At 46.4% G+C, this 12,527-nt stretch overlaps 1 protein-coding gene across 1 annotated transcript in view; it reads right to left on the bottom strand.

Annotated features, from left to right (window-relative positions):
- STK32B (serine/threonine kinase 32B) overlaps positions 1–12,527 on the bottom strand; it is a 254,262-nt gene that overhangs the window by 118,096 nt on the left and 123,639 nt on the right. The gene's annotated exons all lie outside the window — the stretch shown is intronic.

The following is a 12,527-nucleotide window of genomic DNA, read 5'->3' as shown; positions in this document are numbered from 1 at the left end:
CATGTCCTTTCCCCCTTAAACACCTAATGTAAACCCCTAGTCCTAATGTAAAGTGTATTTTTCTGCTTTTTCTAGCACAACCCCAAAAATCACAGGATTTAAAAATGTACAGTACTGTAGTCATGGTTTAATATTTTTTTCCTGTGTAGTCATAATGTACAGTAAAGTACTGTACCCCATGCCATGTCTTTTCTCACCAAACCCCCAAAAACTCAGGAGTGCATACAGTAATGTACTGTGCGATTGCTAATATTGAACATTGTCTCTTTCTTTACAGATCAAGATGTCCAAGAAGAGCCAGCCAGTGCAAAGAAGAAAAATACAAGAAGATTGTACATTTGGAAGAGGCGACGTTGTATTTTTGTATTGTTCATTTTTACCTTAATACCCTGTATAAATAAAACTTGTCATTCTTTAAAAAAAACTTTTTGGTGTGTTTATGTTTTTAGATACACTTACAGTCGTACTACAGTATACTGTACTTGTACATAAAGTACAAATGTCATTAAAATGTATATAAATATCTCATTTACAGACAGTATACAGTATATAAATCTTGACAACAAGTTGGTTTGACTGTTTAGATACACTTACAGTCTTACTACAGTATACATAAAGTACAAATGTCATTAAAATAAAGCTGAACCCCGTTATAGCACGGTGCTTGAGGTCCAAATAGTGTGATTGCGTTATATGCAAATCGCGCAAAAAAATTTTTTGCCCGCAAACATTGCACCGCTCAGGGGTTCCGTGGCCGCCGGAGGGGGAGAGCTGGGATAACTCTCCCCACTGTCCCAGACCCGGCGGCGCAGCGGCACCCCCACGCAGGACTTACCCATCATCTGCATCAGCTGGCAGCTGGCTCTTTTCCCTGCTTCTGCCTTCAGCTTCCGGCTGACAGGGAGAGAGAGAAAAATCAGAGGAAGCTCCTTTAAAGAGACAGTATGTCTCTGTGTGTGTGTGTGTGTGTGTGTGTGTGTGTGTGTGTGTGTGTGTGTGTGTGTGTGTGTGTGTATGTGTGTATGTGTGTGTGTGTGTGTGTGTGTGTGTGTGTGACTGTGTGTATGTGTGTGTGTGTGTGTGTGTGTGTGACTGTGTGTGAGTGTGACTGTGTGTGTGTGACTGTGTGTGTGTGACTGTGTGTGTGTGACTGTGTCTGTGTGTGTGTGTGTGTGACTGTGTGTGTGTGTGTGACTGTGTGTGTGTGACTGTGTGTGTGTGACTGTGTGTGTGTGACTGTGTCTGTGTGTGTGTGTGTGTCTGTGTATGTGTGTGTGTGGGAGGGGGAGAGAGTGTGTGTGGGGGGAGGGTGAGACAGAGTGTGTGTTTGTGAGAGGGGGAGTGTGTGCGTGTGTGAGGGGGGAGTGTGTGTGTGTGTTTGTGTGTTGAAAACCACTGCTATAGACTAAAAATATAGAAACAATGTACAATTGTATAGTTTCAAACTTTTATTGATGCATTGTACAATAAAGTATTTAAGATACCAATAATCATGTTGTACAGTATTCATAAATACTGTACGCTAAACAAAACTTTAGTCCACACACAAAAACACATAGACAGTATTGTACTCACAACTGCTTTTCTACATTTAAAATTCATGTTACATTCGTGTTTTAACATTAACTACTAGGCTATAATTCTGAAGAAAATTCTGTGTTCATTCAACTATTACAGAAAGCATACATTAACAAACAAACTTGAGAGAAAACTTTAAAGTGCTTCATTTAAAAAAAAAAAACTGTTGAGGGTTTCCTTGCATCTCTTTGCTTCTTTTTAACGATTTCAATCAAGTGTTTTAATTGTAAAACTGAAATGCAATCTACGTTTTCTGTTTCAAGAAATTTAAGTCCAGTTTGCAAACCTGCAAACGCCTCTGTGATCTTAGGTGGCGGCTCTGGTTCCTCGTCCTCATCGTCTTCAGTTGCATCCAAATATTGATTTTCGCTAGTAACAATTTGGATTATTTCTGAGTAAGTCATATGCTCATACAGTAGGTAGGACAGCTGTTGTCCCTACCTACCCTAGATTCTATTGTTGCCCCACTTTCCCTATCAACGAATGGCCATGCGTTGGCCATGTCATTTTCTGTGACGCCTTCATTAATGTAAAATATAGATTGATAGATATAAGAATAGATTGGTGGAGGGGGACTTCTTCCTCTGTAAAGCCCTCAAAGTCATTCTCTTCATCATTTTCTCTGGCTACCGGGAAGTTAGCATCAGACTTGCACCAGTTACGTTTCTCCAACATTTAGAAATGCACATTTTTGTGATTGCTTCCCATGCTTCACCACCAATGTAAAAAAACTTATTTTAGGTTTAGCTTCTTTAAAAATGCCGTAATAGAATCCTCACCCGTGATTATTCGCTGTATCAGCGTCTATTGGAAGTTTGCAACGCTTGACTGCCCGCAGACCTGGCCAGTCCCCAATACTGAGGTGGGTAAGGGTATAACATGCACCCACAGCAGTGAGGGCATGCCCGAAGTGTGGTACGATGCGTTGCTGGGCCTGGTGAGAAAGGGTTAGCCTGATACTTGCCACGTCCGGGGTGCCAGAGGTCCGAGGGTAAAGATCCGAAAGCCATAGGTCAGGGGCAGGAGAGAGCAGCGTAGTGAAGTCCAAAGCCGAGTCCAGGGAGTAGCGAGGTACACGAAGTCTAACGAGCGCCGAGATCAAATCCAAGGGTATCAAACGAGGGCAGGGACTGGAGCGAGAGCTGCAATACAAAAGAGAGCCAGGCATAGACCTCTGTACAACAAGAGCCACAGGAAAACTATGCAGAGCGATGAAGGAGAGGGCAGACAGAAACTATAAATGCCGGAGAACCAATGGGAGCAAGAGGCGGAGCGGGGGCTTGACTGAACGGTCCCAGGGATAGGTTAGGATGCCTGGTGTGGTGTTCCCAAGTGGGAATCGCCTCCAGCTGCTGGGAGGTGGAGCCAAGGCTGCAGGAGGTGTGTAGAAGAGGACGGGTGCACGCGCGCCCTATTACATTCCTGTGCCCCTGCAGCGTGTGGGCGGAGGCAGCGTGTGCCGCGGAGGAGCGGCGTGGCGTCCGACCGGAGCGGGTAAGGAGCTGACGGGGAGGGGGCCTGGGACGAGCGGCAGTACTGGGAGCCAGGGTGACGGGGACACACTGTAAGGCGCGTGTCCCCCGATCCCTTACAGTACCCCCCCCTTGATGATCGGACTCTGGACGATCCTCCCAAGGTCTGTGACAACATTTCTGATGAAATTGTTTAAGTAGAGCTGGGGCGTGAATGTGATGACAAGGTACCCAAGAACGTTCCTCCGGACCATATCCCTTCCAATGAACGAGGAATTGAAGTTTGCCCCTGGAAAGTCGTGAATCGAGAATGGACTGGACTTCAAATACTTGTTGCCCCTGTATCACGATGGGGTTGGGTCTATGAGGATGGTCCGGAGAATGTACATTCTGGAAGAAGGGTTTCAGGAGGGAAACGTGGAACACTGAGGGTATCCTCATGGTGGAAGGTAGCGAAAGCCGATACGCTACCGGGTTGATCCGTTCGAGGACCTTGAAGGGACCCAAGAATTTGGGCGCCAGCTTCTGAGAAGAAGTTTTAAGCTTGATATTTTTAGAGGAAAGCCAGACTCTGTCTCCAGGTTTATACTCCGGTGCCACCTGACGTCGCCGATCTGCTTGGGCCTTTTGTTTTTGGACGGCCCCTTGCAAGGCTTTTTGGATCCTTTTCCAGGCGACTTGTAAATTAGAAACTTGGATATCTGCTGCCGGTACACCAGATGGAAAGGAAGAGAGAGGGAGACTGCTAGGGTGGAACCCATAATTAATGAAGAAAGGCGACTCTTGCGTGGATTCATTCCTCAGTTAATTAATCGCGAACTCCACACAGGGTAATAGATCTACCCAGTTGTCTTGAGATTCCGACACGAAACATCTGAGATACTGCTCTAAGGTCTGGTTCATTCTCTCGTCTGGCCGTTGGTCTGTGGGTGATAACTCGAGGAGAAGAGGAGGGATATGCCAAGTCTCTGAGAGAAAGCTCGCCAAAACTTAGAAATGAATTGTGTGCCTCTGTCCGAGACAATGCTGAGTGGAACGCCGTGTAGCCTGAAAATCTCTTTAGAAAATATGTCGGCCAAGGTAGCCGAATAGGGAAGACCCTTGAGGGGTACAAAGTGCGTGTGCTTGGAAAATCTGTCCACTACTACAAGGATCGTATTCATCCCTTTAGAAGGTTGGAGTTCCACAATAAAGTCCATGGATATATGTTTCCAAGGCCGTTCAGGGATAGGAAGGGGCAGGAGAAGCCCAGATGGTTTGTGTCGGACGGACTTGCTCTGAGCGCACACCGGAAAAGCTCTCGTGAAATCAAAAATGTCTTTGCTCATACTAGGCCACCAAAAGGTCCGTTTGATTAAATCCACTGTCCTTTTGAAGCCCGGATGGCCCGCTGATCTGGAAGAATGCCCCCACTCCAGGATCTTGTGGCGAAAATGTGGAGCAGCGTACAGACGTCCTTCTGTCACATTTAATCTCCTAGAGATATGAGCCTGGGCTTTGGTGATCTCATCCAGGATATCGAAAGTATTGGCAGAAATTATGTATTTTGCAGGCAGAATGGTCTCCGAAGATTTATTAGATCCTTCCTCAGTAGAGAACTGGCGAGAAAGTGCATCGGCCTTGATATTCTTGGTACCCGGAATATACGAAATCGTGTAATTGAATCAGGAAAAAAAGTGCCCAACGTGCTTGACAGGATCCCAGACGACGAGCCTCCTCAATATACAATAAGTTTTTGTGATCGGTGAGAATTGCCACTGGCTCTTTGGTACCCTCGAGGAGGTGTCTCCATTCTTGCAAGGCTAACGAGATTGCCAAGAGTTCTTGGTTCCCGACATCATAATTTCTCTCGGCTGAAGAGAATTTCCTTGAAAAGAACCCAAAAGGATGGAGTTTTTCTTGAGGTGAGGACCTTTGCGAGAGTACTGCCCAGGCGCCAACATCGGAAGCATCAACTTCAAGGGTGAAGGGAAGAGATGTGTCCGGGTGACGAAGGATGGGGGCGGAGACGAAGGCTCTTTTGAGAAACTCAAAGGCTCAGATGGCATCAGGGGACCATGGTCAGCCCCCTTCTTGGTAAGAGCGGTAATGGGTAGAGCAATAGTGGAAAATTTACAGGTGAATTTTCGATAGTAGTTTGAGAACCCAAGGAAACGCTGGACGGCTTTTAGGGAGTTCGGTAACGGCCAATCTAGAACAGCCTTCAATTTCTCAGGATCCATGGTGAAGCCTTTGTCGGAAATGATATAGCCTAGGAAGGCTGTGGATGATCGGTGGAAGAGACATTTCTCCATCTTCGCGTAGAGGCTATTTGCGCGAAGCCGAGCGAGGACCACCCTGGTGTGATGAATGTGCAAGGTTTTTGGAGAAAATGAGGATGTCGTCTAGGTATACTATGACAAAATTACCCAAAATGTCCCGGAAGATGTCATTCATAAATTCTTGGAAGACAGCTGGGGCATTGCAGAGGCCGACGGCATCACTAGATACTCATAATGGCCCGTGCGTGTGTTGAATGTAGTCTTCGACTCATCACCCTCGCGTATTCGGATTAGATTGTAAGCTCCTCTCAGGTCAAGTTTGGAGAATACAGAGGCTCCTTGGAGCTGGTCAAAGAGTTCCTGAAATTAGAGGAAGGGGATACCGTTTTTTAACTGTGATCTTGTTAAGCCCACGAAAGTCGATACAGGGTCTTAAGGAGCCATCCTTCTTCTTCACGAAGAAGAACCCTTCCCCGGCCGGGGAAGTGGAGTTCCGAATAAAACATCTCTTGAGATTCTCCTGGATGTAAGTCATCATAGCCTCGGTCTCGGGCACGGAGAGGGGATATGATTTAGACTTAGGGAGTGTGGCTCCAGGAATTAATTCTATGGGGCAGTCATACGAATGATGAGGCGGTAAGGCCTCAGCCTGGGTCTTGTTGAAGACATCCAAAAAATCATGGTATACTTCAGGAAGGGTGGAGAGAGGTGGTAACGAAATGTCGAGGCCAGCGAGCATGGTAACGGGGGGTATGACAGCCTCCTTCATGGTATGACCCCACTGGATCGGCAATTCGTCCGTCCAATCGGCACGCGGGTTGTGAAGCTGGAGCCACGGCAATCCCAAAATGACCTGGACTGTAGGTGAGTGGAAGACATTGAAGATGATGACCTCAGTGTGACTGTCCGCGGTGGTGAATGCGTGGGGAACAGATTCCCATATAATGAACGCTGGTTGGAGAGATCGGCCGTCAATGGCCTCAAGGCCGATGGGTGACTTCTTCTTGACTAACGGAATGTGGTTGTTGCAGGCATAGTCGTGATCCAGGAAGTTGCCACCAGACCCGGAGTCGATGAATGCTGCCACCGCTACCCAGACATTGGGACCCTCGAGGGTTATAGGCAAAATAATTCTCTTGTGGAGCTCTTTGGGAGGAGAGGGGCAAAGAGAGATGGTACCCAGTAAAAGCCCCTCAACCTTAACTGGGCGTTTTCGTTTCCCGGTCTCAGGCGGCAGTGACTACTTGGTGGTCCATGGAACCACAGTAGAAGCAGAGGCCCTCATTTCGGCGGCGTGTTCTTTCAGCGGTCCGGAGCTGTTGACTACCGATCTGCATCGGTTCAGGAGCATCCAACGCTGGAAAGGCCAAGGGAGGAGACCTAGGAGAAGCAGGCGTGGGCGGCATAAATCGGGGACGTTGGCGCTCCTGGCGTCTCTCTTGAATGCGCTGGTCCATCCAGATGCTGAGGGTAATGAGATCCTCTAAAGATGAGGGACGAGCGTGAGCTGCCAGACGGTCCTTGAGGGATTCGGACAATCCCTGCCAGTATGCCGCGGAAAGGGCTTCATCATTCCACCGAGTCTCCGCAGCGATTGTGCGGAACTCCACCGCATATCTTGCAGCCGACCTACGACCCTGGGAGAGAGGAAACAGGGAAGAAGCGTCAGTTTCCCTACGCACTTCAAAGACCTGCTAGTACTCTCGCCAAAATCTGGGGTAATCCTGCGTTATCTCAGATCTGTGTTCCCTGAGAGGCGAAGCCCAAGCAAGAGCGTCGCCCATCAGCAGGGCGTAGATATAGGCCACCTTAGAGCGGTCTGTGGGAAACCGAGACGGGAACATCTCGAACTGGACGTCACATTGGTTCAAGAATCCCCGGCAAGTAAGGGGGTCTCTGGCATACCGGTTGGGTGGTGGGATAAGTGGCTCCGAGACACCCATAGGTACTGGGGCAGGAGGGGATGGTGCAGCTGGCAGGTCCCGCAGGGAAAGGTTTGAAAGCTGCTGTGCCATGGCCGTGATTTGATGGCTCAGGAATTGCCAGTAATCCATAGACACACCTTGGCCCACCTCAGGGGGGTCTGCATTTGGTGGGCTCTGCATAATGTAACGCTTGACTGCCCGCAGACCTGGCCAGTCCCCAATACTGAGGTGGGTAAGGGTATAACACACACCCACAGCAGTGAGGGCATGCCCGGAGTGTGGTATGATGCGTTGCTGGGCCTGGTGAGAAAGGATTAGCCTGATACTTGCCACGTCCGGGGTGCCAAAGGTCAGTGGGTAAAGATCCAAAAGCCATAGGTCAGGGGCAGGAGAGAGCAGCGTAGTGAGATCCAAAGCCGAGTCCAGGGAGTAGCGAGGTACACAAAGTCTAATGAGAGCCGAGATCAAATCCAAGGGTATCAAACGAGGGGAGGGACTGGAGCGAGAGCTGCAATACAAAGAGAGCCAGGCATAGACCTCCGTACAACAAGAGCCACAGGAAAACTATGCAGAGCAAGGAAGGAGAGGGCAGACAGGAACTATAAATGCCGGAGAACCAATGGGAGCAAGAGGCAGAGCGGGGGCTTGACTGAGCGGTCCCAGGGATAGGTTAGGATGCATGGTGTGGTGTTCCCTAGTGGCAATAGCCTCCAGCTGCTGGGAGGTGGAGCCAAGGCTGCAGGAGGAGTGTAGAAGATGACGGGTGCGCGTGCGTACTGTAACACTCCCGCGCACGCTCCCCTGAAGCGTGTGGGTGGAGGCAGCGTGTGCCGCGGAGGAGTGGCGTGACGTCCAACCGGAGCGGGTAAAGAGCTGACGGGGAGGGGGCCTGGGACGAGCGGCAGTACTGGGAGCCGGGGTGACGGGGACCCGCTGTAAGGCGCGTGTCCCCCAATCCCTTACAAAGTTCAACTTGAACGTTGATATAATACCTTGATCCAGCGGCTGTATTTTTGATGTGCTGTTTTTTGGCAAGTAGCTGACTTATATTTTGCCATCTCTGCTTATTAGGCTATCAGCAGACGGATGGGCAGGGCAGTTATTTAGCAGAAACAAAGCTTTGGTGTACCTCGGGTATGAACTGCTGATGAAACTAATTTTCGAAAATGCTGGAAGTCATCCATGCATTTTTACTAAAGTCGTAGGAAAAAGGCATAGAGGCCATATTCACATGGTGGAAGCACCGTGGTGATTTAAACTTGCCTATACAAAGTGGCTTTAGTTTGTGATTTCTTGTTTGATTAACACAAAAAAGTATGGTCACTCTGTATTTATTTTGTTTAAAGCTTTGTTTTTGCTGATCATTATTCTTACATGCCAGAGTGGTATTCGATAACATTTTGTAACACAGTCCGGTCTCATCGCAGTTATACACCTGTTCTGTGGTATAGCCACCATTTTAAATTATCTTCCGAAGCTGGGCAGGGTATGAGCCTGCAGCTTCATCGTCAGCTGAATGTATCTCTCCTGATATAGTGTTTTTGGTTATTCCATGTCGCCTTTTAAAGCGATTTAGCCGTGAATGAGGTTGGCTCATTTCCGTGAAGTTGGTTGGTTATGCAACTTTTTGGCTTGCGTTTGCAGATGGGGTCCAGACAGAGACGATTCTGTTTCAGTTCATGGTCTGTTTCTATGGACTTACAGTAGCTGCATCATAAAGTTTCTCCTCCTCCTTTTTCCATCTACGAACTGTAGACTTGTTCACTCCTAGGTCTCAAGCCCCTTGAGTTTGCTGGACTCCAGATTTGATTCTATCAAGCGCAACAATTTGTTCTTCTAAAGTAAACTTCCATTTGTTTGAAGTATCTGCCATTTCTATCTGGCAGGGGTCTTCCCTATGCCTTTTCCTGGGGTTAAAAACCTGAGGCTGGGGGTGGGGGGGCGGGGAGGGGTTAACAATGAACCTGGATGGGTTAAATACCTGAGCATTTCCTGGCTCTCTGACAGCAGAGTGGGTGATAGGATCAGACTGACAGAGATCCCACTGATCAGAGAGAATCAGAGCTTTTTTTATGTCTCACTTTCTGGCGTTGTTGTTTTATATTTTAGTACCGTTTTATGCTGTTATTGTGTTGCCCTGTGTGTTCAGGTCTTAATTTACAAATTCACTACGTCAGAGCGATGCGTCACCATGGTAACCGACGTTAAATCATGCCGGGGGGTCACGTGACTTCATTTGACGCCGGAGTCGAGGAGAAGTGGGGGGGAGGGGGGAGCGCAGACAGCAAGCTCCCTGCAGCCTGGCACATGACAATCAGGGAGGATAGAAAGCGACATGGTAGGAGATCTGCTGCTTATTATTGGGAGCCACGCTCACACCACGTTATAAGAGATCCGCGTTGTATTTGATGTTGCTATAACGGGGTTAAGCTGTATATATAAATATCTAAGTAACAGACAGTATACAGTATATAAATCTTGAAAACAAGTTGATTTTACTGTTTAGATACACTTGCAGTTGTACTACAGTATACTGTACATAAAGTACAAATGCCATTTAAATATATATAAATATCTCATTGAATACAGTATATACTATGTAGCCATGGCTGGTCCAGACTGCCTCTCTACCCCCTGTCATGTAAGCCCTTAGGAGCTCTAGGCTGTGACAGGCTATTCTAGGGGCATTGACCCCACCTCCTACTGACTCTCTGAGTGATGGAAGAGGTGGTGTCACAAGGGTCTGTGTATAGCCAATCATGGTACAGACCTTATGTCCTCCCCTTATGGTGTATCAGAGAGGAAGTGCTAAATTATAGTTAGTTCTTCTCCCCCCCTCCTGTGGTGAGGAAGCAAGGAGGGAGTCCTTTTCCACCCCTCCTAGGGAAAGGAGGTGAGTTACGTTCCTCCTGTCTTGGGGGTGAGACCTACAAGTCAGTCCCTCCTGGACTGGCTGGCTAAGAGAGATGAGAGGCCTTACCATTACCACAATGCCAAGCACCATCAAGAAACCTGGGATCCTTTGACATCCATCTGCATCCGCTGTGTAACATCTGCAGTGACTGCTTAATAAGCATCCCTTATTGTGTACACCTGCCTGAGTTTGCAGTCTATTGTGCAGGGGTGTGGAAGAAGTCTGTTCTGGTGGGGACTGTCTCTGGGAATCCTGGAGACAACTAGAGCTGGAGTTGCTGACATCCTGAATGAAGACTAACTATCACCAAAAGCCTGTCCTGTTTCCCCACACCATCGCAGACCACTCAGCTCTCCTGGACCCTCACAGGTTTGCACGCTCCACAAACAGCAGTAACCGCAGCAATATCTTCCAGAGGTGGGGGGTGGGGGAAATGTGTTACAATTATATACTGTAAATCTATAAAATAAATTCTGTAATTCATGGAACTACCCCTGTACAGTAGTAATTTTATTCTCAACAAGGTACCATATTGACACACGCGATAACACGCATATGCATTTCGACAGGTTCCATTGTGACACACATGCGTGTTTCAACAAGGGTCTATTGTGACACGCATGCGCGTTTCAACAAGGTTCTATTGTGACATACATGCATGCGCAGAATAAACATTTTACATTTGGAAGAAGAGGCGACATTGTATTTGTGAATTTTTCATTTTGACTTTATTATCCTGTACAAATGAAACATTTCATTCTGTAAAAATAATTTTTGGCGTGTTCATCTTTTTAATTTTCAAATTAAAATTACACACACTTGGTGCTGTATGGGAATAAAAGACAGGTTGCCTTGCAATTAGATTTTTAAGACAATAACTCGCGATCGTCCACTTGAGTTTCTCGACGGTATTGCAGACTACGCTAAAATTCAATTTTCTGCACTCTATCAAAACACTAGTAAAATCATAATCAGTCTTAATGTGGGAAATTTTCAAGAAATCACGCACCAAGACCGGGTGTGCCAAGGAAGTCAACCCGAGAAATCGGCGGATAAGGCCACTGCATCTGTATGCTGTGACAATAGAGCTTCCTAGCATGTGGTTTAATGAATAGTAGAGCAGAATAACATTGCTGTTATCCTTATGGTCAAAGACATTATACCTGCATTTATATGTGACAAAGTATGTTTATACAGTACATGTAGTTTTGATTCCAGCATGGGAACTTTAGATTCTTCGCTCTAATACAGTAGTACTGTACTTGCGCAAATTTGGTGAGTACTAAAATTAGTCTAAATGTTTTGTAGAGTAGAGCTTTCAGTCACGGATTCACTGGTTGATTTTATTTTCAAATGAATTAATTTTTTTAAATTACAAAATTATTTCCAGACAAAACTGATACAGTTTCATAAATACAATTGCAAACCAGCAAACAAATGCACATAACACTAGACATTTTACACATCTCTGTTCTCCTAGTTATGGAAATAATAGTCTATGGGATTTCAAAAAAGTGTGTGCGACACTTCAATATATTTCATAATTTTCAGCCTAACTGTGGGTATATTCTAGTATTTATCTCCTGTCCTCTCTCTCTCCACGTAAATAGCATTTCATTTTATCCACAAATGATAAACTCGGATTTATGTTTCTGCTGTAAAAATATTCATAACATGAAAAAGATTGTTGCCTTGTCTTTGCTGAATTTGGAACCATTCCTGCTGGAAAGTAATCTCAGTCAGATTTAAAGTACAAAGGGCAGAGAATAGCTACTGTATTCATTTCAAGGTATAAAATATGCTTCACTTTCTATTTCTTCTTTAATTATTTTTTTCAATCCTAGTGTATTAATGCTCGGCAGCGAGAGTAGGGCTTATGTGAAACTCTTTTTAACAGTACATTACATAAGAGAAACTTGATTTATTTTACCTGGGGAATTTTAATCTAAGTCATTGGATCTCGATTCCAGTCCTCAAGACCCGACCTCACCGGATCGGGTTTGAAGGATATCCCAGCTTCAGCCATCTGTGCTAAGGCAATGAAGGCGTTAACTACCGGTGCCAGGTTTATTGCGGGTAAAAGGGGTGGGTGAAGGTGGTATTTGGCCCTTGGTGGGTGTTTAGGCCTTGTTGTGGGGGTTGCGGGTGGAGTTAACCCCTCAATTGCCTTAACGGTTAATACCGCTATGGTAATGAAGGGGTTAACACCTTCCGCTACCACCCGGTAGGACTAAACATCCATCCTTGGGACTACTACCCACCCTCCCAACACATATAGTACAGTAATGGGCAAAATGACTATTATCCAGATATGGATAATAGTGCATTTGCCCATTATTAAATCAAACATTAGGCAGCCAGCTATTAGCAATAAAGT

Source organism: Ascaphus truei, chromosome 1 (genome assembly GCF_040206685.1).
Source record: "Ascaphus truei isolate aAscTru1 chromosome 1, aAscTru1.hap1, whole genome shotgun sequence".
NCBI lineage: Eukaryota > Metazoa > Chordata > Amphibia > Anura > Ascaphidae > Ascaphus > Ascaphus truei.
Note: the sequence above shows the minus strand (reverse complement) of the source record. Positions and strands in the feature narration are given on the sequence as shown.